The sequence below is a fragment of the Myxine glutinosa genome, chromosome 11 (assembly GCF_964187855.1).
Source record: "Myxine glutinosa chromosome 11, kmMyxGlut1.1, whole genome shotgun sequence".
Taxonomy (NCBI): Eukaryota; Metazoa; Chordata; class Myxini; order Myxiniformes; family Myxinidae; genus Myxine; species Myxine glutinosa.
This window is the reverse complement of record NC_136271.1, coordinates 6,911,236-6,937,223: the sequence shown is the minus strand read 5'-3', so window position 1 is coordinate 6,937,223 and position 25,988 is coordinate 6,911,236. Positions and strand designations below refer to the sequence as shown.

The 25,988-nt window shown below is 47.9% G+C and overlaps 1 long non-coding RNA gene across 1 annotated transcript in view; it reads right to left on the bottom strand.

Annotated features, from left to right (window-relative positions):
* LOC144894226 (uncharacterized) overlaps nucleotides 1-24,060 on the bottom strand; it is a 28,453-nt gene extending 4,393 nt beyond the window's left edge. The window contains exons 1-2 of the long non-coding RNA XR_013624888.1: nucleotides 24,004-24,060; nucleotides 18,951-19,052 (exon numbers count right to left, since the gene is read on the bottom strand). This is a non-coding gene — a long non-coding RNA (uncharacterized LOC144894226). The remainder of the gene's footprint in view (nucleotides 1-18,950; nucleotides 19,053-24,003) is intronic.
* Nucleotides 24,061-25,988: the final 1,928 nt, after the last annotated feature.

Below are 25,988 nucleotides of genomic sequence, written 5' to 3'. Positions count from 1 at the left end.
TTTGTCTTTTTGTGTGATTAATGTTAGCTCTTTCACGAGCCTCGATCTTGTATAAAAAACAAACAAAAAAAAAAACAGTTAAAAACATATTTTACTCCGAATGGATGAGTGAAATAAATAAATACATTTACGAGGAGGAACATTTTTATTCGGCCTCAGTCATTTATTCCTGATTCGTGAAACACCCTGGAAACCAGGCCTGACTTTTTGGAACGGAACACCGTCCACATTCATGCAATAAAACCACCGTTTAGAGGCCATTTTTCCCCGCAAAGCGGGGGTTGGCCTTTTCGGGGACCGTGGTTGTTGTTGTTTTTTTGGTCCCCTTTTTGAAGCAATGTTTTACGGCCGGATGCCCTTCCTGACGCCAACCCTTTTTGTCGCCTTTTTTACGACAAGCAGGGAATTACCAGTGAACTGGTACTCAAATAGCCGACCTCGGAAGGATGACAGGCTGAGTTAACCCCCCTGGCGTTAATTCAGCGATCGACCGGGATTCGAACCCAGGATCCTTGGATCCTAAGCTGGCACCCTAGCCGCTAGCCCAACACCAGGGCCCAACCCAACACCACATTCATGCAATAATCATGTAAATTTGTTAAAAAGAAAAAAGTGAGGGGCTCGACCGACAAAGCTCCACAACATGATCGAGGATGGTTGTGTCCGCCTGTTACGAGTGTGTCATGGTGATGATTTTCATAAATTGAAGTTTCGTTTACACCCCCAAGAACATTAGTTTAATGATGTTTTTCTTTTTTTATTGAAGCCTAAATTATTGATTTCAGAACATTAATCAAAAATATAAAGTGTCCATTCTGTCAGAAGAATCAGCATTTCATCATGGCTGTCCAGCCGCAAGACTGAAAAACATGTTTCCTGCTATGTATCGTGTGTTGATTGACCATTCATCATAAAAATTGCCACACACATGCACAATGGTGCTAGAAACAAAACGGTATCAAACACAGTGAGGTCCTGAATAGAGAAATTACTGTTCACACTGTTTACTCCATAACTCTGTACCCCGTACAGCAAAATTACCAAAACCATGGGGGAAATGACGTTTTATGTCTTATTATTGTTGTTTCATGGAAAACAGGGTAAATTTGGTAGATATAACATAAAATCATTATTTTCTTCATCTGGAATGTTTTTTTCATTTTATCATGTTCTTTCTAGTAGGCTATAGTTTGCAATACATGTGCCAAACTTTTTCGGCGTAGCCCAGAGAGCAAAGCCGTCCAGAACAGTGTTTGTCCGTCTGTATATATATGTATGTATGTATGTATGTATGTATGTATGTATGTCCTCTCAAACGTATACCAATCAGAGCTGAGGATTTGGTCACATGACAAGGTGATGTGATTACGTCTGATGTAATTACGGCGGTGCTGCGGCTGACTATCCACACACCGCCATTTTGATTTATATGCCGTTCATGCCGAACATATCGTCGAACCTGTAACATATCACAATCGCGCGGTGCTGCGGCCGACTCTCCACGCACCGCCATTTTGATTCCTATGCCGTTCAGGCCAAACCTGCAATATATCACGATTGCCATCCTCTACCTTTACGTTTTTCATTCAGTGTGAAACACAAACAAACCGATTGTTAAAATGACCATCAAATATCGAAAGCATCGGCGTTACATCTCTTCCATCAATACGATACGTATAGGCCTTAGGCTTCATGCCTCAACTTCGGGCTGTTTCAGACAAATTAAGCCCAGGTTTCTTAATGCAGTAGCGTATCGTTTCAGTCGTATAGTTTTCATAATAATAATAATAATAATAATATAGTAAATATAACCATAATACTTTCATCCCAATGTCGTGAATACAAAGTTAATGCATGAAGCGGTGTATGGTTCATGAATCAATGATAAGCGGTGTATGGTACTAACAACCGTGGAAGTAAGAAATTAACCCAATCCTTGTGGGGTATATAGATTACAGTAGATCTTCCCTCAGTTCTTTGATAGCTTATTAACCCAACCCTTGTGGGGTAAATAGATTACAGTAGATCTTTGCTCAGTTCTGTAAGTAAACCCTACCTCACGGATGTCTTGATTCCTCCAAATTTCTTTGTTTAATGTTATAAACAGCATTAGCGACTGTTTAAAAAGCTAATCATACGTATTTGTGGTTTATAATATTTTACAAGCCCGGCTACACCACTGTTAGACTTTCGGTCTTGTTTTTATTACGATTGGACAATAAATACTCGACTTATTGCACGATTTGCGTGTTTTTGACATTTTGTGGTTTGGTAGGGATTCTCCTGATAAAATAAACCGATTTTGTGAAGGAACGGTCATTTATTTTTGGTTAATGTTCTGAAATCTATAAATTGGGGTTAAAGAAAAGAAATCATGGCACCTATGTTGGCCGAGGGGTGCAGCCAACTCCTATTTTAGGGCCTTTCTGAAAATCAGTACCAAAACGTAAACACATAAACACTCGGCTTCCTAATCCAGTGTTAACAAGCTCATTCCTCCAGATACATATTTGTTAACACACAATGATACTTTTGTAAATCTTCATACAAGCACAATCTCATATTTTGACCGATAACACGATGGGATTTTAGGATTTCTTGATTATTCCAAACAGCAATCTCACGCGCAATCGAGGAACTTGTACAACCATTGCAGGCAGGACCATAGTAAAGGAAAACATCATTCGATTTTTATGTGAATTACAAGAGCTTTAGTGGATAAAGGACAAAGTAGATGGGATTTGAACCTGGAATCCTACTCAACACGAGCTAAGTCCTCACATGAGAGAATACCGAGCAGGCCAGGTTTAACATTGGTGAGACAGACGCACGCACGCACGCACGCACTCAATCAGCACTTTGATGAAAAATATGACAATTCTTAGGTTGTACCGACATTTAAATATCTAAATGTACATGCTTATCCAAAGTTACACCAAAGTAACCACAACTGAATCATCTGCTTGAGGTAACGATGAGCATCTTTAACCACAATGTGTTGGACAAATGAGCATTTCTAGTCTTAAACCTGTAATATTGTGGAATAAACACCAATATTTACAAATTACGAATTTACATCAATATAAAATGTGTATCCGTATCTTCTTCTTCTTCTTCTCTTTTTCACCTCCTCTTCCCTTTATATAAGGGATGAGGTCCGATGGCACCAAACTCCTGCCCTGCCTTGACCACGATCCTCCTCCACTCCCCTCTGTCCTCAGCCAACTCCATCCACCATTTCGTAGTCGTTATTTCGTCTCGTTTCGTGTGTTGTGTTCATGTAAGCAGATATGTGTTGCGAGTGTGTACATGGATGTCGAATACATGTTATTTTCCTACTTCAACATTCTCATCCGCAGCCATTACTTGCCCCTCAGGGTAAACACACTTTCCTGCATTTTCCTCCACAAAAACCTCAGCACAGAACACTTGGTCCTCCTTCCAAATCTCCTCAAACTGGCTTCATGCATTTCCTCTCAAGAACTGAAGAAGTCCGCACCAGAGGACACCACATCAATCATCATTAAGGGGGACAGTGCGGCAAAACATTTCCCGACACCATTGCACGCTCCGATCTGCAGAGAGCCAATTCCAAATTGCAACTGGGATTGGGATGGCGAAGGCGCCATTCACAATCAGAGAAGAGGGTCCCCCCCAGGGCCCCCCCTTAGCCGAGACTCCACCAATGTGGTGCCGTGAGGGGAGACGGTAGGCCGCAGATAAAAGGAGAGCACATCAGTCTGCAGAAGTCGGCTGTCCAGTCTGCTGGAGTCTAGAGAGGGTTGAAAGGAGAGTCTGAGCTGCCCCTTCATGTCTGTTGCCTTACACCTTTCACGTTCATTCTGTCACACCTTTTACTTTCATTTCCTCTGCACCTTTCACCTTCTGTTCTTGAAGGGCCCTTTGACATAATTCCAGTTTTATTGATGCCTCACTTCCTGTGACCTCACTTCCTGTCCTGGGATCATTACTGTATAAAAGCGGCTCAGCCGACGGTCCAATCCGCTCCATGCAACGGTCCCTCTTAAGGACTTCAAGCCCTGCTTAGGCCCCTTCTTGTGCACCTGGCCACCATTGTGTTGATTAAAGCCTACCCCAAGGCCTACTTGTCTTTTCTGCTCTGCTCTGCCACAACACCCTCAAAGTTTCAATTATATATGGTCTGGGGGCACGCCCCCCCCCCCCACCCCTCCATCATATAATATATCATCACCCTGTTGTCATAACTTCAGTTCCCTGCAATGAAGTGTGATAATTTGCCCAAACCAGGTACATGATGTAATATTATATGAACGTTTCCTAAAGGGTGGTGAAAGAAACATAACTGGCAAATCCAAAATGGAATTACATTCTACCTTTCAGAAGCGCAATAGGGAAGCTGCATGTGACGTCATCGTGGTAGTCACGTGACCGCTTGGGTGGCAAAACATTGCTTCTGCCACCATACGTAACGGCGGCAATTTGAAACTCGTCTCACATATAAATCGCCCCCTACACGATGGTAAAGAGATGTTGTGCTGTCGGATGTACAGCCCGATTTCGTAAGGGATCGGGATCGTCATTCTACCGTTTTCCGGACGACACAACACGCTAAAAACGACTGGAAAGCGGCGCTGAGTAGGAAAGACTGGGAGCCGACCCCCCCCGCCCCCCACCCCCACAGCTGCGTCTGCAGCCATCACTTCGTCACCGGTAATACACCCGTGTTGCATTTATTCTGCTTTAATTTCACAAGTATGTGATATCGTCAGTGTGAAGAGTATGACGATATACATGAGTATGGATGATGTTGGTGAATATGGATGATATCGGTGAGTGTAGACGATATACATGAATGTGGATGATGTACATGAATATGGATGATGTACATGAATATGGATGACGTACATGAGTATGGATGATGAGTATGGATGATGTTGGTGAATATGGATGATATCGGTGAGTGTAGACGATATACATGAATGTGGATGATGTACATGAATATGGATGATGTACATGAATATGGATGACGTACATGAGTATGGATGATGAGTATGGATGATGTTGGTGAATATGGATGATATCGGTGAGTGTAGACGATATACATGAATGTGGATGATGTACATGAATATGGATGATGTACATGAATATGGATGACGTACATGAGTATGGATGATGAGTATGGATGATGTTGGTGAATATGGATGATATATGTGAGTGTAGACGATATACATGAGTATGGATGACGTACATGAGTATGGATGATGTACATGAATATGGATGATGTACATGAGTATGGATGATGAGTATGGATGATGAGTATGGATGATGAGTATCGATGATGTTGGTGAATATGGATGATATATGTGAGTGTAGACGATATACATGAGTATGGATGACGTACATGAGTATGGATGACGTACATGAGTATGGATGATGTTGGTGAATATGGATGATATAGGTGAGTGTAGACGATATACATGAGTATGGATGACGTACATGAGTATGGATGACGTACATGAGTATGGATGACGTACATGAGTATGGATGATGAGTATGGATGGTGAGTATGGATGATGTTGGTGAATATGGATGATATATGTGAGTGTAGACGATATACATGAGTATGGATGATGTACATGAGTATGGATGACGTACATGAGTATGGATGATGTTGGTGAATATGGATGATATATGTGAGTGTAGACGATATACATGAGTATGGATGACGTACATGAGTATGGATGATGAGTATGGATGATGAGTATGGATGATGTTGGTGAATATGGATGATATATGTGAGTGTAGACGATATACATGAGTATGGATGATGTACATGAGTATGGATGACGTACATGAGTATGGATGATGTTGGTGAATATGGATGATATAGGTGAGTGTAGACGACATACATGAGTATGGATGATGTACATGAGTATGGATGATGTTGGTGAATATGGATGATATAGGTGAGTGTAGACGACATACATGAGTATGGATGATGAGTATGGATGACGTTGGTGAATATGGATGATATAGGTGAGTGTAGACGATATACATGAGTATGGATGACGTATATGAGTATGGATGATGTTGGTGAATATGGATGATACAAGGCTTATAAGCGAAGGATGATAATGTAGTTTTACTAGACATGAAGTGGACAAATAGTAATGGATGGGGCAGAATCAGCAGGTGAGGTCAGACATGTACTGAGGTGTTTGTTTATTCAGGTCCAGTCATGTGACCCTCCTGCGATACCAAACACCACACACGAGGACGATTCAAGTTCTTCACCTTCACCTCGAGCGCAGACTTGGAGCAGCTACAAACAGCACAACACTGTTAAGTTTCTTATAGCAATTACCCCCCCAAGGTAGTATTTCTTACATTTCCAAAGGATGGGGTGGACGTGTCTCAGACAAATACATCACAGAAAACTGTGGAATCCTCAATAATTTTCTACCTGGGGACGTTATTCTAGCAGACCGAGGATTCACTATTGAAGATTCTGTTGGCATTTATTGTGCCGAATTGAAAATTCCAGCATTCACTAAGGGGAGAAAACAGCTATCACGACGAGAAGTTGATGAAACACGAGAAATTGCTCATGTTCGCATTCATGTTGAGCGCGTGATCGGACAGTGGAAACAAAAGTACACCATTGTAGCGGTTACCGCTGGATGCACACAATCGCCTTGCACCGGCCAGAACACGGCCAGACGCGCCTCTCCCGGGCATGCCCGGACTCACTGTTCCCGGGCACGCCCGCTCTCGCCTTTCCAGGGCTCGCCCAGAGCGTCCGGGCATGCCCGCTCTCGCCTTTCCAGGGCTCGCCCAGAGCGTCCGGGCATGCCCGCTCTCGCTTTTCCAGTGCTCGTCCAGAGCGCCCGGGCACGCCCAGCCTCGACTTGCCAGGCCGCAGCCAAACACGCCCGGGCAGGTCCAGACTCGCCTTTCCAGGGCTCGCCCAGAGCGCCCGGGCACGCCCAGCCTCGACTTGCCAGGCCGCAGCCAAACACGCCCGGGCAGGTCCAGACTCGCCTTTCCAAGGCTCGCCCTTGACACCCGGGCATGCCCGGTATAGCTTTTGCCGGGCAAACTTCCCGACATAAATGTGTATATATATTGCTGCCCGATAAACGGGCTTGGGAGAATACCTGAGCTGTTTTGTTTCAATAAAGCAACTCGGACGAATTCCGTCTTTGGTCGCGTCAATTCTTTCGACTCGCGTTGGAGCGCAGTTCCTTCATTGGTGACCTACCGACATGGATACGGCAGTGACGCTTAAACTGCCTACCTTCTGGGAGGCTCACGCGGCTGTTTGGTTCGCTCAGGCGGACTCTCAGTTCGCCCTGCGAGGCATCACCGCGGACGACACCCGCTTCCACCATGTTGTGGCGGCGCTCGGTTCCGCTACCGCGGCCCGCGCCTTGAGCCTCCTCGAGCACCCGCCGGCTGCTGACAAATACGACGCGCTGAAGACACTCCTCCTCGATGCTTTCGCCCTCTCACCGGCAGCACGCGCACGGCGCCTGCTCGCTCTGCCCGAGCTCGGCGACACGCGCCCGTCCGAGCGCATGGACTATATGCTCTCGTTGCTCGGTGAGCACTCTCCGGATTTTCTGTTCCGCGAGCTGTTCCTTTGCCAGCTGCCTCACCCGGTACGCCTTGCCCTGGCTGGCACGTTGATCACGGATTCCCGCGCCCTCGCCAGGGAAGCCGATAAGATCTCCTCGGCGGGCCAGCACATCGGCGCGGTTACCTGGAGCCCGCCGCCGTCTGAGGCGACGCCCACGACACCCGAGCGCCCTGCGCGGTTGGAGGCCGAACTGCCGGTGCAACTGGCGGCCGCCACGCCGCACCGCCCGCTTCCGACACGACGGCCGGGGCCTCCACCTGACCGGGCGTGGTGTTATTACCACGCCAGGTTCGGACACAAGGCTCGGACGTGCCGGCCCCCGTGCACTTTCGGCAGGTCGGGAAACGGCCGGGCCGGCGTTCATTCCCAGCCATGAGCGCCGGCCACTCGGGCAACTTGCTGTTTATTCGGGACAAAGCGTCTGGGCGGCGTTTCCTGTGTGACACCGGCGCCCAACTGAGCGTCATACCCGCCTCCGAGCAGGACAAGCGGGACACCGTTTGCGGCCCCTCTTTGGTCGCTGCTAATGGCTCGGCCATACGCACTTTCGGCCCACGCGTCGTCACCCTCTGCTTCGGCAGCCAGCGTTTTCAATGGACTTTTGTGACCGCCTGCGTCCCCATGGCTTTGCTGGGCGCCGACTTCCTCTGCGTGCACGGGCTGCTGGTCGACGTCAAACGTCGTCGCCTTGTCAACGCCGAGACCTTCAGCTCCCTGGTGTGCACGATGAGCAGCTCCGCGCCGACCGAACTGGCGTGCGCCCTCCCGGCAGCGAACGAGTTCGCTCGCCTTCTCGCGGAATTCCCGGCCCTCACGCGGCCGACGTTTTCGGCCGTTCGCGGTGCGGCACGGGATTGAGCACCACATACCCACTACGGGCCCGCCGGTCTACGCCAGGGCCCGCCGCCTCGACCCGGCCAAGCTCGCCGTGGCGAAGGCCGAGTTCGATGCGTTGGAGCACCTCGGCATCGTGCGGCGCTCCGATAGCGCGTGGGCCTCGCCACTGCACATCGTGCCAAAGCCGGGGGGTGGATGGCGCCCGTGTGGCGACTACCGCCGTCTCAACGACGCTACCACCCCCGACAGGTACCCGATCCCGCATATTCAGGACTTTTCCGCCCGTTTGGCGGGACGGGTCATCTTTTCGAAAATTGACCTGATACGGGGCTACCACCAGGTACCTGTCCGGGCGGCCGACGTCCCGAAGACGTCCGTCATCATGCCGTTCGGCCTGTTCGAATTTTTGCGGATGCCGTTTGGCCTCAAGAACGCGGCCCAGGCGTTCCAGCGCTTGATGGACGGCGTGCTGCGCGACCTGCCGTTTCTTTTCGTCTATCTGGACGATATCCTCGTCGCCAGCACGTCCCGCGCCGAGCACCTCCTCCACCTCCGAACACTGTTCGGTCGCCTCAGCGAGCATGGCTTAATTGTCAACCCGGTCAAATGCCACTTCAGCGCGACGACCGTTGACTTTTTGGGCCACCGCATCACCAAGACCGGGGCCGTGCCGCTGCCGACCAAGGTCGAGGACATCACCACGTTCCCGCGTCCCCGTTCCATCAAGGCCCTCCAAGAGTTCCTCGGCATGGTGAATTTTTATCACCGATTCGTGCCCCGCGCTGCTCAGCTCATGCGGCCCCTTTACGAGGCCCTCCGGGGCAAGCCGGCCAAGCATGACATTGTTTGGTCCGCGGCCATGGACGCGGCCTTCGCCAGCGCCAAACGGGCCCTCGCCGACGCAACGCTGCTGGCTCACCCGGTGCTCAACGCGCCCATCGCCCTCACTACGGACGCCTCCAACTACGCGGTGGGCGCCATCCATGAGCAATGGGTGGACGGGGTTTGGCAGCCACTCGCTTTTTTCAGCCGGCAACTCCGGCCGAACGAGTTAAACTACAGCACGTTCGACCGCGAGCTGCTCGGGCTATTCCTGGCCGTTCGTCATTTCCGACACCTCCTGGAGGGCCGCCCGTTCACGGCTTTCGTCGACCACAAGCCGTTGGTCTACGCAATGGCTAAGGTCACGGAGCCGTGGTCGGCCCGCCAGCAGCGCCACCTCTCTGCCGTGTCGGAGTTCACCACGGACATCCGGCACGTCGCCGGCAAAGACAACGCCGTGGCCGACTGTCTTTCTCGGGCCAGCGCGAACGCGGTCCACCTCGGCGTGGACTTCGCGCTCATGGCGGCCGACCAGACCACCGACGCCTCGGTGCAGGCACTCCGTGTGGTGGACACGGGCCTCCGCCTAGCCGACATTCCCTTCGCGGGCACCGTCCTGCTCTGCGACGTCTCCCAGGGCCAGCCTCGCCCCATCGTGCCCGTTTCCTGGCAGCGCCGCATCTTCGCCTCCATCCACGGCCTTTCTCACCCGGGCCGGAAAGCTTCTCAGAAGCTGGTGTCGGCGCGTTTCGTCTGGCACGGCCTTCGACGAAACATCCGCGACTGGGCCAACGCCTGCACGGCCTGCCAGCGGATCAAGGTCCACCGCCACACCCAGGCCCCGCTGGCACCTTTCGCCGTGCCTGAACGGCGTTTCGACCACGTCCACGTGGACCTGGTGGGTCCCCTGCCCCCCTCGCGGGGGTTCACCCACCTGCTCACCATGGTGGACAGGACCACCAGGTGGCCGGAGGCCGTGCCCCTCGCCTCCACCACCACCGCCGACGTGGCGCAGGCGTTCATCGCCACCTCAGTCGCGCGCTTCGGCGTACCAGCAGACATCTCGTCCGACCGCGGCCCACAGTTCACGTCTGAGCTTTGGGGCACGGTCGCCCGTTCGTTGGGGGTCACGCTGCACCGCACCACGGCCTACCACCCCCAAGCCAACGGGTTGTGCGAGCGGTTTCACCGCTCCATGAAGGCCGCACTCATGGCCGGCCTTCAGGACGACGGTTGGGCCGACCGGCTGCCGTGGGTCCTTTTGGGCCTTCGCACGGCCCCCAAGGAAGACCTCCAGATGTCCGCCGCCGAGCTCGTCTACGGCCAGCCGCTCCGCGTCCCGGGCGAATTCGTGCCCGACGCTACCAGTCCCTGGTCCGCCGCTCGCCAGCGCTCGGACCTCCAGGAGGCCGCCCGACGATTTGCCCCCGTGCCGACGTCCCGCCACGGTGGCCCCCAGTCCTACGTCCCCCCGGCGCTTCGCACAGCGGAGTACGTCTTTGTGCGTCATGACGCACACCGGGGGCCACTCCGGCCGCCGTACGACGGGCCCTTCCGGGTCCTGCGACGGACGGGGCGACAAGTCTTTCATCGTCGACTTCGGCGCCGGCCGGACCGGATTTCTGTGGACCGCCTCAAACCGGCGCACATGGACGTCGACCGACCACCACGGTTGGCCCTTCCTCCGCGGCGAGGCCGCCCCCCGTCCACAGTTCCCCCCGCTCGACCACCCACCACCACGTCGGACCCCTCCCCACGACCCTCCAGGGGTCGCTTCGGCCGGGTCATCCGGACCCCCCTTAAATTGACCCTGCCGGTGCAGGTCGATTCTGGAGGGGCGTGTGTAGCGGTTACCGCTGGATGCACACAATCGCCTTGCACCGGCCAGAACACGGCCAGATGCGCCTCTCCCGGGAATGCCCGGACTCACTGTTCCCGGGCACGCCCGAACCTCCCGGGCACGCCCGGTCTCGTCTTTCCCGGGCATGCCCGCTCTCGCCTTTCCAGGGCTCGCCCAGAGCGTCCGGGCATGCCCGCTATCGCCTTTTCAGGGCTCGCCCAGAGCGTCCGGGCATGCCCGCTATCGCCTTTCCAGGGCTCGCCCAGAGCGTCCGGGCATGCCCGCTATCGACTTTCCAGGGCTCGCCCAGAGCGTCCGGGCATGCCCGCTCTCGCTTTTCCAGTGCTCGTCCAGAGCGCCCGGGCACGCCCAGCCTCGACTTGCCAGGCCGCAGCCAAACACGCCCGGGCAGGTCCAGACTCGCCTTTCCAAGGCTCGCCCTTGACACCCGGGCATGCCCGGTATAGCTTTTGCTGGGCAAACTTCCCGACATAAATGTGTATATATATTGCTGCCCGATAAACGGGCTTGGGAGAATACCTGAGCTGTTTTGTTTCAATAAAGCAACTCGGACGAATTCCGTCTTTGGTCGCGTCAATTCTTTCGACTCGCGTTGGAGCGCAGTTCCTTCACCATGATGGAAGGACCAACACCTATCTCTTTAGTATGTGGTGATGCGGAAGATGATGTAAACATTGTTGACAAAATGGCTGTTGTGTGTGCTGCTTTATGCAATATGTGTCCATCTGTTGTACCCTTTGATTGATGAAATAATATATGCATGATATTCTCTCTGGCACATCAAAACATAACACTGTTTACAAAATATCAATTATTATTGGGTTGGGGGGGGGGGGGTGGGGGGATGTGTGCATGTGTTTGTGTGTGTGTTAGGGGTGAGGGGGTATGTGTGTGTGTTTGTGTGTGTGTGTGTGTGTGTGTGTGTATATGTGTTGGGGGTGGGGGGGGGGATGTGTGCATGTGTGTGTGTTAGGGGTGGGGGGATATGTGTGTGTGTGTGTGTGTTGGGGGTGGGGGTGGGAGGACGTGTGCATGTGTTTGTGTGTGTGTATGTGTGTGTATGTGGGTGGGGGGTAGGGGGAATGTGTGTGTGTGTGGGGATGTGTGTGTGTGTGGGGGTGGGGGTGTGGGGGTGTGTGTCAGGGGATGTGTGTGTGGGATGTGTCTTGGGGGGTGGGGGGAGGGGGTTGTGCATTTGTCTGGATATGTGTGTGCGTGTGGGGGGAGGGGTGTGCGCGTGTTTGTGTGTGTGTGTGTGTATATATGTGTGTGTGTGTGTGTGTGTGTGTGTGTGTGTGTGTGTGTGTGTGTGTGTGTGTGTGTTGGGGGTGGGGTGTGTGTGTGTGTGTGTAGGGGGGATGTGTGTGTGTGTGGGGGTGGAGGGATGTGTGTGTGTAGGTGGGGGGGGGGGGGGTGTGTGTGTGTGTGTTTGGGGGGAGGGGTTTGGGTGGGGGTAGGGGGGATGTGTGTGTGTGTATGTGTGTGTGTTGTGTGTGTGCATGTGTGTTGTGTGTGTGCATGTGTGTGTGTGTGTGTGTGTGTGTTAGGGGTGGGGGGATATGTGTGTGTGTGTGTGTGTGTGTATGTGTGAAGGCGGGTGTGGGTGTGTGTGTGTGTGTGTGTGAAGGGTGTGTGTGTGTGTGTGTGTGTGTGTGTGTGTGTGTGTGTGTGTGTGTGTGTGTGTGTGTGTGTGTGAGTGTTTATCAGGGTTGTTTCCAAGGGGGTTGTGGCAAAGCATGTCCAATGAAAGTGGGGTTGTATCAAAAGTGGGGTTGCATCAAAAGTGGGGTTGTATCAAAAGTGGGTGCGAGTAAACCGGTCATCACTGCCAGCAGTTTTAAAGTGGCAGTTCTAGTTATTATTATTAACTCGGGCATGCCCGTACTATATCTATATCTAAAATTATATCCCCCCCTCTATTTACATGAAATGGTTTGGTGCATGAAATGTTTTGGTCCATTCGCAACGCCAAAGCGAACGGCGAACGCTTTACATGAAATGGTTTGGTGCATGAAATGTTTTGGTCCATTCGCAACGCCAAAGCGAACGGCGAACGGCTTGCGAGTACAGTGACAATCCCCCCGGGGTTTTAATTAGTTTTAAAACATCGTTTAACGCCAACATAGCGCCAACATAGTTTGTCGACGGGAAATAAATGAATACGCTCTCAAATGTGCCATCCGAGGCAGAGTGTGTTCGCCACGTTCGGCACACGCGATAGCTCGCTGCTCTCTGATTGGTTGAATCGTTTTTTGGACATAGCTCGGTAAGTAATTGTCCGATTAATATGAAACCTTGAAAAGGCACATCCTCGGGTCCCCAGCAATATACCTGGCAAGTTTAAAGTATATCGGACCCGTGGTTGTCGAGAAACAGCGGTCACAGACAAACAAACGTACAAACGTACAAACAAACAAACACACAGAGATTACTGGAATTATAGATAGATGTTCAACATATCAAACTTCTTTCAGCATTAAACTGACCAGGTACATATTTCATTATGTTCTGTCAAACCTTTTATGTAATATCAAGGTGGTCTGAAAATGTAGCATTTCATTTTGAAACTTTTTCTTTACCAAGACTTGTTTAACATGAAAATTAATAAATATTATTGGTTCTATAATTGACACTATTCAGTTATTGTTCTCTGTTTGCAAGACAAAGATAAACAACACACAACACAACAACACAACACAACACAAATAAAACTGAGCCATTGTTTACTGATTTTTAGTCTCTGAATATATTTTCACATCATTTGAAAAATAAAAACAAAAATTACAACAGCAAGTAGTCTATCGAAAGTACTCAATTCTTAACAAGATATCTCTACCTTTGACTCACCTTTGCTGTCAGCACTCGGATGCTGTTATCAGTCCGAACACAAAGCACATCTGACACGAAACCAGCTACAAAATATTTATAAGCGTCCAGGCTCTTGTAGGCCCGAAGCGTCTCGCGGGTGTAAGGACGAACAGTGCTGTCAATGAAAAGGTTGTATATGTCCGGGTAGGAAAGGTTGGGAAAAACATCGTGATCCTTGGACCATTGTGTAACTGCTGTCGGTACGGGTCCACAGGCAGATGACACAGCCTCAGTTTCTCGCAATACCGTGAAAACGCCCCAACGGGCAAGCTACGGGCGTAAACTGACAGGTCCGTCTGATCAAACGACAGATTTCCCGCCATGTTGTTTATGCCACCCAAGATGGCGGCCGGAACCAGTTGCCATCGACGACGCTCACGTGATGCAAGGCCTCCATTGTTGTCTATAAAACTCGCCCAATATGTAGGATAAATATGTGACGGACAAACACATACGGAGACAAACGCTGTAAACACATGAACCAAACATCTACGCCGTAAAAAATTGTTTGTTTAATCACGAATTTGCCACTTCCAAAAGCCTCTTTGCACGTTTGATGAAGAGGAAGAAGCGCTAATGAATGGTTTATTCACACAGAAGTTTGAACGGAAACATTTATTATACGACAGTATAAACCCTTTATGACACGGATGGGCATACAAAATTATATATACAGTATTTTGCGAAGCAATAGAAAAATATATAAAAGTACACAGAACCGACCAACAAACAACAACAACCACAGCAACGATAACAATCGTGTGATAAAAGATCCTTATTTTCATGTTTTACTTCATGTGTTTCACATGTTTGTGTTTCACGCTGAATGAAAAACGTAGAGGTAGAGCATGCAGATTGTGATACATGACAGGTTCAACGATATGTCCGACCTGAACGGCATAGGAATCAAAATGGCTGTGTGTGGAGTCCACGGAGTTATAATTAGAAACATATACCTGGGTGGTGGAGTCAGCTGTCGTACCGCCATAATGACATCACATCACCCCTGTCATGTGACCAGATCCTCAGCTCTGATTGGCACCAGGCGCGAAGTGAATGGGGCACCAAATGACACCCTCAAAAAACCGTTTTAATTCTCCACTTGTTTGTATATAAATAAATTATAAATGCAACAAACTCGTGAGATCACGATAAGCAACTTTCAGAACCATGTTTTACAGTTTAAACTCCATCCTACGTGTCAATGTGTCCTGTTGATGTTTACAAACTCCTTTCCATCCAGATTCACTTTTTTCCTAATTGGTTCACGAGTTATCAAACAGAGTGACCACTATATTCGTCATGGGTGTATGTCTGTCTGTCTGTCTGCAGCATAACTACCCGATGACATCATCCGATATTGATGAAACTTGGGTGGGAGGTTGATATCATGATCTAGTTTTGTCCTGCCTAGAGTGGGTGTATTGCGCCCATTGTGGGCGGAGCGACGACTGAAAAAGATGTCTTTTTAGGGGGTAATCGAGTTCAAGCTACGTCTTCTCCGAGGGGTTTGGTGGAATCTGACAGGGGTTTCGATATTTGGTTCGGCCAATGTAATGTGTCTAGCCCCACGGAGCTCGATTTTTCATTTTCGCCCCAAGGTCAAGGTCACAAGGTCAAAAATTTAGAAAAGTCGATTTGTGATGGTTTTATTACATTGTTCGCTTCCTGATAGGGTGAAATGTCGTACATGATCTTATATTATCACATACATCATGAAATACAAGTTTCCCAACAAATTTCAGAATCTTCGACCTTTGACCTTTGAAGGTCACAAACGTCAAATTTTCAAAGTTGTCGGAATCGAACCGAATTTTCGGTATTGTGTAGCTAACTAACCTCATAGCATTGCTCATTGAGCATTGTCATTGCATACCGCTCACTCGTGAACCATCGTCGTCTCCTGACTTGTTCCTATTTCTATCACCTCACACAGTAAATAAATCCCTGTTCCGGTGTTGCTGCGTCGATCTCTTATCTTGTATAATGAGGTTTAATATGCAGTCGGTAACATGGAGATCGCCCATTGGCCCAAGAGATGGAGGGGTGTAACTGTTGGATGTTTGTTATGTAATTACGTCGATCAAATCTAGATATCTCCGGTGTATGTCCCAATCAGCAACGGCCAGGATCACGTGTCAAGTGAGTTCTTCAATTTCCTTGTCTTCCTCTGCTGCTCTGTCTCATCAGCTCTCGTCTCCAGGCCATGTCATGGCCAGGACCAGGACTCCTGGTTGTTCTGGTTGTCTGGCCACTCTGCCATAAAGCCCAGATCGGTGGAGTGTTGCAGTGATGGTTGTTCTTCTGGAAGTTTCTCCCATCTCCACACAGGATCTCGGGAGCTCAGCCAGAGTGACCATCGGGTTCTTGGTCACCTCTCTTACCAAGGCCCTTCTCCCCCGATTGCTCAGTTTGGCCGGGCGGCCAGCTCTAGGAAGAGTCCTGGTTGTTCTAAACTTCTTCCATTTAAGAATTATGGAGGCCACTGTGCTCTTGGGAACCTTCAATGCAGCAGAATTATTTTTTGTCGGCTTCCCCAGATCTGTGCCTTGACACAATCCTGTCTCTGAGCTCTGCAGGCAGTTCCTTCGACCTCATGGCTTGGTTTTTGCTATGATATGCATTGTCAGCTGTGAAACCTTATATAGACAGGTGTGTGCCTTTCCAAATCATGTCCAATCAATTGAATTTACCACAGGTGGACTCCAATCAAGGTGTAGAAACATCTCAAAGATGATCAAGAGAAATGGGAGACACCTGAGCTAAATTTCAAGCGTCATAGCAAAGGGTATGAATACTTATTTCAATGTGATATTTCAGTTTTTTCTTTTTAATAAATTTGCAAAACTTTCTAAAATCCTGTTTTCTCTTTGTCATTATGGGATATTGAGTGTGGATTGATGAGGGAAAAAATGAATTTAAACGATTTCAGCATAAGGCTGCAACGTAACAAAATGTGAAAAAAGTGAAGGGGTCTGAATACTTTCTGAATGCATTGTATAATCTTCAAAAAAAACAAATATACAGTCATGTGAAAAAGTAAGTACACCCCATGTAAAGTTTTGACTTTTTCAACATATTTCAACATACAGCTATTTGATCTTCATTTCAACAATATTGATAGATAAAGGTGATATAATATAACAAATATCATGAAACATTTACATTTTGTAGTCCATTGTATTATTTAAATAAACATAAATGCAAATTTCGCATGTGGAAAAAGTAAGTACACCCTTGGCTCGAATAGGTGGTATTGTCCCCTTTGGCAAGGTCTACCTTCGGTTGAGCTTCAACTTTCCGACAGATGCCCTCACATTATCCTCAAGTACCCTCTGGTACAATGAAGAATTCATAGTGGATTCTATAATGGTGAGCTGTCCAGGCCCTGATGCAGCAAAGCTGCCCCAAACCATATTATTTCCAAAAACCATGTTTTACAGTTGGAATGAGGTTCTTGTGGTCAAATGCTGACTTTGGTTTTCGCCAAATATGTCTTCTGGTACTGTGGCCAAATAGCTCTACCTTTGACTCATCTGTCCAGAGCACATTGTTCCAGAAGTGCTGGTCTTAGCCAAGGTGTTCATTGGCAAACTTTAGTCTTGCCCTGATGTTCTTTCTGGACAGCAAAGGTTTCCTCCTGGCACACCTCCCATGTAGATCAAATTTGTGCAGCCTCTTTCTAATGGTAGACTAGTGCACTTTGACATCACCAGTGGCAAGAGCTACCTGTAGGTCACGTGATGACATTCTGGGGTTCTTAGAGACTTCTTTCAGCATCTTGCGGTCTGCTCTCGGGCTGAACTTGCTGGGGTGGCCTGGCCTGAACAAGTTGGCAGTTGTTTGGAATCTTCCCCACTTGTAGATGATCTTCCGGACTGTCGAATGATTGATTTCAAATTGTTTGGAGATCTTTTTAAATCCCTTCCCAGACTCGTAGGCATCTATAACTTTCTTTCTGAAGGCCTCAGAGAGCTCTTTTGATCTAGGCATGGTGACGCCGCACACTTCAACAACAAAGAGCAAACCAAACTAAATGTCTGAGGTTTAAATAAGACAGGTTCCTCCAAGATCCTCTCTGACAATGTTCTAATCATTTGCACCTGAGCTGGTGCACCTGATTCTAATTTTAGGTATTTGAAGTCGTGATAAATGTAGGGGTGTACTTACTTTTTCCACACGCGAAATTTGCATTTCTGTTTATTTAAATTATACAATGGACTACAACATGTAAATGTTTCATGATATTTTTTATATTATATCACCTTTATCTATCAATATTGTTGAAATGAAGATCAAATAGCTGTATGTACAAATATGTTGAAAAGTCAAAACTTTACATGGGGTGTACTTACTTTTTCATGTGACTGTACAACCATCAATATAGAATCATTAACATAGAATCAATAAGATGGAATCATCATCATATCAAATATCATCAACAATCATCAATAACAGGTTCCAAAACAACAGGTCTCGACGTTTACCTTGATAACTGTGTGCATGTGCACACACGCCGCTCATTCGGTAAACTGTGGTGCATTGTGCCTACCTCTCACAACTGTTCTTGGCCAAGGATATCAAGTACCAATGTGTTATTAATTGGCCCTGTTAGAGGGAATGCCTCAATGCATGACAGTTTCACTCAAATGGAAACGAAAACAAAAAGAAATGCCCATCTGAACTCAGACTCTCACCTTTACGAGGTCAAAGTTAAAATCCCAAATGCTCTGTTGATTTATCAATTTTCTCCCAATGTTCTTGCAAATTCATGTAAATTGCATTGATGTCCCTTTGTTTTCTCATACCGATTGTGATGTATATAAAGCTCCAATATGAGCCTTAGTTCACTGTATGAATTAAATGAAAAGGAATAAAAAATGAAAAATAAATAAATAAATAAATAAATAAATATTCTCTTCGTCAAAATATTTTACTTACATTTGCGTGAACACTTTTTACGTTGCTTCGGGCGGTTACGCTCTTCCTCCTCTTTCGCAAGAAGTTGTGCAAAATACTCAAAATCTATCGGTTTGTGCTCCACTGAAAAACAATTATATATATGAATGAACAGCAGTGAAAATAGCAAATGTTGCAGTCTCCTTTTCAAAACCACAAATGCCACAGCACAAGCAAATTCAAAAAAATATATTGTGTTGCTAAAAATAAACTCCATTACAGTTTTACAATGAACCCACACACACCAACAATGTAAAACAAGAAACCCGTCGTGCAGATCATGATACTTGAAAAATACACTCAAAAAAAGGCTACCGTGGATACGTCAAATTGTCCATTTCAAATTGATGATTTTTCAGATGAAAATTGATGATTTTAAAAGTTTGACCTTGAGTTGACCTTTGACCTTTTGACCTCAAACTAGTTTGTTTCCGAATTTAGAGACTCGATATCCAAATTCTGTTCAACTTTCAAGTCAATTGGATGAAAAATGACTTTTAGAAATTTGGCCTCAAGATGACCTTTGACCTCAAAATCAATAGCCTTCTCCTTTTGACGAACTCTACCATTTTGTGAAGTTTCATGAAGATCGGTTTAAAATTGTGACCTGTAGGCAATTGACAGACAAACAGACAAACAAGACGGACAATAACGCACAAGACCAACCAATGCACTTGAAAAATCTGTGATTTCCCGCAAGTAATAACAGATCACCAAAGGATATGCATGAGTACGAATTAGATGGATGTAAACACAGAGAATATGTATGGAATCCATAATCGTCTGGATTTTTCCCAAAATAGAGAAGCATATGCTGCCTGATGCTCAGTCTATTATTTACACACGAATGCATAAATAAATAAAAAACCACCTTTAGAGGCCATTTTTTCCCCGCAAGCGGGGGTTGGCCTTTTCGGGAACTGTGGTTGTTGTTGTTTTTCGGTCCCCTTTTTGAAGCAATGTTTTACGGCCGGATGCCCTTCCTGACGCCAACCCTTTTTGCCGCCTTTAACGACAAGCAGGGAATTACACGAGTGCATGATAAATGTATATTACTTTTTGAATAGGTTGATTGGAGTGGCTTGGTGGCAGAGCAGGTAAATATTCTCCAAACTGGTGTGGCCTCAACTCACATGGAGTTATTCAACAGGAATGTCCACACCTTGCAGTGGAGCGGCTACCTATCCAGGATCGGTTCTTGGCCATGAAGGTGTTCACGACGAGTTGTGACCAACCTGATACTGTCAAAGAATATGCGCCAACACCTTGACATCGAACAGATGTTGTTTTATGGTTCTTGAGAATGGACACACATTTGTTGCGGGCTTTGTCAAATGATTTGAGGTTGTTTCTGGTCATATTTGCCAACACCTTGACATTGAACAGATGTTGTTTTATGGTTCTTGAGAATGGACACACATTTGTTGCGGGCTTTGTCAAATGATTTGAGGTTGTTTCTGGTCATATTTGCCTTCCAGGAAGAGAAGGAAATTTGTTTCAGAGGAACTTCCTCACCAAATGATTCAGTGTGCCATGGGTGAGAGGGATGGGTATGATATTTATGGATGTGATGGGATGCATCTGTGCACAAGAGATGAACCTTCTTGGGAAGAATTCCCAGGTCGTGTTAATATCAGGGACGGTAGATATGTGAGGCCAGTCCTGAATTGACAAGGCAGCTTGCATTTCCTGAATAAACTGCCAGACTCGCCCAGTTGAGGCAGCTCTGAGTAGACACTAGACAGAGATGTTGACTCTCACGAACTCGTGATCAGACAAACCAATTGCAGTAGAGAAAGAACAGGAGACATTTTCAGGAAAGTTTGTCATTACTAAGTCCAGAAGGGAGGATTTGCCATTAGCAGAAATCTGGGTCGGAAAGTTCACAGAGTGAGTGAGTCCCATGGTCTTTTGCTGCAGTGCCACGGTTGGTGAGAGAGGTACAAACACCCAACCAATTAGCATGGTTACAGTTGAAATCACCACATATGAGGAGATATAGGATGAGTGGTTATATATTGGCTTATGTTGGGTGGGGAGAGAGTGAGAGAGAGAGCAAGAGATGCAAATGGAGTCGTCACCGTTAGGAGGACGATACAGCAGAGAGACAAACAAGAGGCAGGAGCAGAGGGGAAGAAGCATTAAAATAAGAAGGGATGTACACAATAGTGTTTTACAAAATCTATTCATCATTGGCTGCATTAAATTGTTTCCTCCTGGCTAGGCCTGATAAATCGACCATTATCCGATTCTGCAATTTATTTTTCTTTAATTGATATCGATGTTATTATAAATATCTTTTTTTCTTTTTTTTTTCTTTTTTTGTATACAAGATCGAGGCTCGTGAAAGAGCGAATATTAATCACACAAAAAGTCAAACCGACACACAAAACAAAATAAGGGGAGTGGTAGACAAAAAGGGGGGAGAGGGGGAAGGACACAAACGCAACATTTGAGAGCAAGGACATCGAGAGAACTGTGGGAGGGAGAGGGCTTGGGGGGAGGTGGGAGAGGTATAAAACATATGGACACGGCAAGGACTTCCAGGAAAGAAGTTGGAATTTCGAAAAAGTGCATCTGGGGTGAATTAGCAGGGGTAGAAAAGATCAAGGTTTTGGATGGGGGAAGATAAGAGATGGTGGTGAACAGCTGTTTTAAAGACCTGGAGTGTGGAGTGTGATTGAAGGGAGTGAGGGAGTTTGTTCCAGAGGCGGGAGAAAAGAGGCATGAAGGAGTGAAGGTGAGCAGAGAGTCTTGATTTTGGCAGTTTAACCATAAGAGGGTTGCTGGCAGATCTTGTGCGACCTGTAGGAATATTAGGGGGACAGAGCCCAGAGAGAGCTGGGGGAGCAAGGCGGGGAGGAGTCGGTAGAAGACAGAAAGACCACCACCCTGCCTGCGGTGAGTGAGTGAAAGGCCCTCGGGGTTAGCTTCATCGCAGGAGATTCTAATGATTCTGAAAGCTTTGATTTCAACAGTGTGAAGCCGAGCTAGGTGTGAGGCAGGAGCACCGGCCCAGAGGGGGGAACAGTATTCCATTGAGCTGCGGATGAAAGCCTTGTATGTGGTGAGGAGCTCAGGTGTGCCAAGGAAGGACTTCGCACGACGGAGGATGCCCAGTTGGCGACTGGCTTTGGAGGCCAGCTTGGAAATGTGGTTTTCCCAAGAAAGATCATGGCAGATAGTGAGACCCAGAAGCTTGAGCGACAGAACTTCTCGGAGAGGATTGTTGAGAAAGTAGATGGGAGGGTTGTCCAGTCGGTCTTTTCGGAGAGACATAGTAAGAGTGTGAGATTTGTCAGGATTGAAAGACATGTTCCACTTGTTTGACCAGTCTGATTTTGTCCAGGTCTGCAGAGAGTGAGGAGGCTGCAGACTGCCGATCTGAGGGATGAGGTATGGAGCGGCAGAGAGTGGATTCATCAGCAAAGAGACAGAGAGGATTTTCCAGAGTCGGAGAGATCATTGATGAAGACCAGAAATAGCACAGGGCCCAGAACACTGCCTTGGGGAACACCAGCCAGAACAGGAAGGGGAGATGAGAGAAATCCATTCAGGGCCACACGTTGACTACAACCAGGGAGGAAGTCCGCAAGCCATGCATGGAGATTTCCATGGATACCATAGGAGGAGAGTTTGGTGGCAGAGCGGGGTGCCAGACCGTATTGAAGGCACGTGATATGTCGAGGGAGACAGCTCTGATTTCCTGCTTGGCATTGAGGACCTCCATTCATTGTTGAGGCAGCAGAAGCAACATGTCCAGAGTAGAATGACCTGGTCTGAATCCAAATTGATGATTGGAGATCAAGCCATTGGAGAAGAGGAAGGATTTGATATCCGAAGCAATGATGGATTCCATGACTTTGCTGATAGGTCTGTAGTTGCAAGGATATGTTTTGTTTGAGTTGGTGTCGTGCCTGGGTGTGCTGCGTCACTTGAGCCGTCACGTCACATGTTGATGTGGATGTCACTCGTGTCCCATCAGGAAGAGAAGCACGTAGTTGCAGGCTCAAGTTTCAACTTAATGTTGGAATTAGACAATTCCGCCCCCCCCCCCCTCCCTTCCCATTCCTCCTCTCCCCAATCCCTCTCCCTCCCACAGATCTTCCATTGTCCCTGTTCTCTGCTGTTGTACTTGTTTGCTTCCCTCTCTTTCCCTATCTTGTCTCCGGCTCCCTTTCTTGTATGTTTTGTCTGTCCGTTTGTTGTTGTTTTTGTGATTGATGTTAGCTCTTACACAGCCTCGATCTTGTATACAAAAAAAAAAAAAGGTTTCTGTTGAAAATTTATTGTGCACAGTCAGTCAGACTGGTTTCTATGTTGGACCTGATTGATCACAAACTGCCGGATTGATGCTTCGCAAGAAGAGCACTGCATCACAAAGTGCACTGACCCTCTGGTTGACGTTAAGCCGGGTCTCACATCTGCTACCACTAGTGGTGGATGATAAAGATCCTACAGTCTTTCACAAAGAACAGACGAATTATTGTCAGTACCTTGAACAATCAATCTCCTGACACCTGTACTACAAAGTCAGGCTTCCTCGGCCTAATCATGAAATACTTAAATGAAGCGTACATGCTCCATGAGCCACCGACCCCAACTTGATGTGAAAATAACGAGGATCAGAGGAGGAGAGTTCGTTATTTCTCACACCTAAGGGTTGGAGATTACATTTCAATAAATTTAAAGTTGACAAAATTTCCAAACCAAATTTGATCTTCAAGTCATTTTCTATCAAGTCACAAACAATTCCTCCACATTCAAGAGGAGAACATCAATTACAAAGCATTTCGGTTTATAAACATTACAGATTAAATGTTCCACCCAAGACATAAATGCAAACTAATAATTTTACCTTAGCATTTACATTTATTTCAACACTTGGAAAAACCTCACAAATCAACCCATTTTAAGTTGAATATAAACCAAGTCAGATTGATCCCAGAAGGTTTTATAATGATTCATCTCAAAAGAGCAGAATAACAAAGACTTGTCAAAAATGAGTGAGAGCTCAAAAGGGCCAAACACTTACTGCAAGCTTTATCAATCCTCCAAGGATGTACTCGCGTCTCTTTCTTGAATTTATTCTGCACGAAATCACCTGCAGTTAGAATGATACAGAACACCAGAACCAATGCATTTGGTACATGTCAGAGATACTTGGAAAGAGAGAAAATGCATTTGTGTTTTGCACTTTCCACCGAGTACGCAACTTGGGTTTGTCGCTTCAACTTATCCTTGGTTAAAGCGACGCACGATGTTCAAGACGTAGAGTGAGGCCTAGGAAATTACGCCGCTGGTAGCATCAATTTTGTTGTTACTGGTGCAAGAAAGTGCAGGTACATGGCCCTTAAAATAATTCAAACAAGGGAAATTAAGGAAGGAAGCATCATCGGAGGAGATGGGATTGATGGACGGGTGAGACAAGGAAATCAAGTTTGGGAGAAGATAGTTTTTCCTCGTGGTCCCCCTGTACTGTCTTTCCCTCACGGTCCCCCTGTGCTGTCTTTCCCTCACGGTCCCCCTGTGCTGTCTTTCCCTCGCGGTCCCCCTGTGCTGTCTTTCCCTCGCGGTCCCCCCTGTGCTGCCTTTCCCTTGGCGGTCCCCCTGTGCTGTCTTTCCCTCGCGGTCCCCCTGTGCTGTCTTTCCCTCGCGGTCCCCCTGTGCTGCCTTTCCCTCGTGGTCCCCCTGTGCTGTCTTTCCCTCGCGGTCCCCCTGTGCTGTCTTTCCCTCGGGGTCCCCCTGTACTGTCTTTCCCTCACGGTCCCCCTGTGCTGTCTTTCCCTCGCGGTCCCCCTGTGCTGCCTTTCCCTCGTGGTCCCCCTGTGCTGTCTTTCCCTCGCGGTCCCCCTGTGCTGTCTTTCCCTCGGGGTCCCCCTGTACTGTCTTTCCCTCGCGGTCCCCCTGTGCTGTCTTTCCCTCATGGTCCCCCTGTGCTGTCTTTCCCTCGTGGTCCCCCTGTGCTGTCTTTCCCTCGTGGTCCCCCTGTGCTGTCTTTCCCTCGTGGTCCCCCTGTGCTGTCTTTCCCTCGTGGTCCCCCTGTGCTGTCTTTCCCTCGTGGTCTGGTCCCCCTGTGCTGTCTTTCCCTCATGGTCCCCCTGTGCTGTCTTTCCCTCGTGGTCCCTCTGTGCTGTCTTTCCCTCGTGGTCCCCCTGTGCTGTCTTTCCCTCGTGGTCCCCCTGTGCTGTCTTTCCCTCGTGGTCCCCTGTACTGTCTTTCCTCGCGGTTGTCAGCTCTTTCACGAGCCTCGATTCAGTATACAAAAAAAAAGATGAGAGTCAAGGGACCTGGGAAAGTAAAAGAGCATGTTTTGGGGGGAAATTGTCAAAAACTGCCATATTTGCGTATGTAATAAATATATTCTCCATATATCAAGAAGTAAGAAAAAAAAAATGACTGGATTTCTGTACAAGCTATTGTACATTAAAATACCAACATTAAAATTGGTGAAGAAAAAAAACAAAAACGTTACTTTGTGACTGAAAGGTGAGCTCGTGATGTCACGTTGGCAAATTATATATTTTCTGCCGTTTTGATGTTGTTGGGCAGAGCAGATGGGAGGGAGGGGGGGACGGGGAATGGGGGAGCGGGAGGAGGAAATGGGGACAGGGGGAAGGGGAGGAGGGGGGAAGGGGAGAGTGAAGGGTGGGGAGAGGGGGGGAAGGGTAGGGAGAGGGGGGGGAAGAGGGGGGAAGGGGGGGGGAAGAGGGGGGAAGGGAGGGGAAGGGGGGGAAGGGGGGGGGGAAGGGGGGGAAGGGGAGGGGAGGGAGGAGGCAGGAGAGGAAGGGGAGGGGCTGACATTTCTGAGTGAATGTGGCTCACGTTTCTGAGTGAATGTGGCTCACGTTTCTGAGTTAAGTGTGATGCCGATCAGGAAGAAGAAGAAGAAGCCATACTACCAAATTCGTACACTTCCGGAATTGTTTGATTTATTTGTATTCAAATGTCTGGTAATTGTTTTGTATTTATTTATGCGAATGTGGACTTGTATGTAACTGTCATTCATTTTAAAAGGCT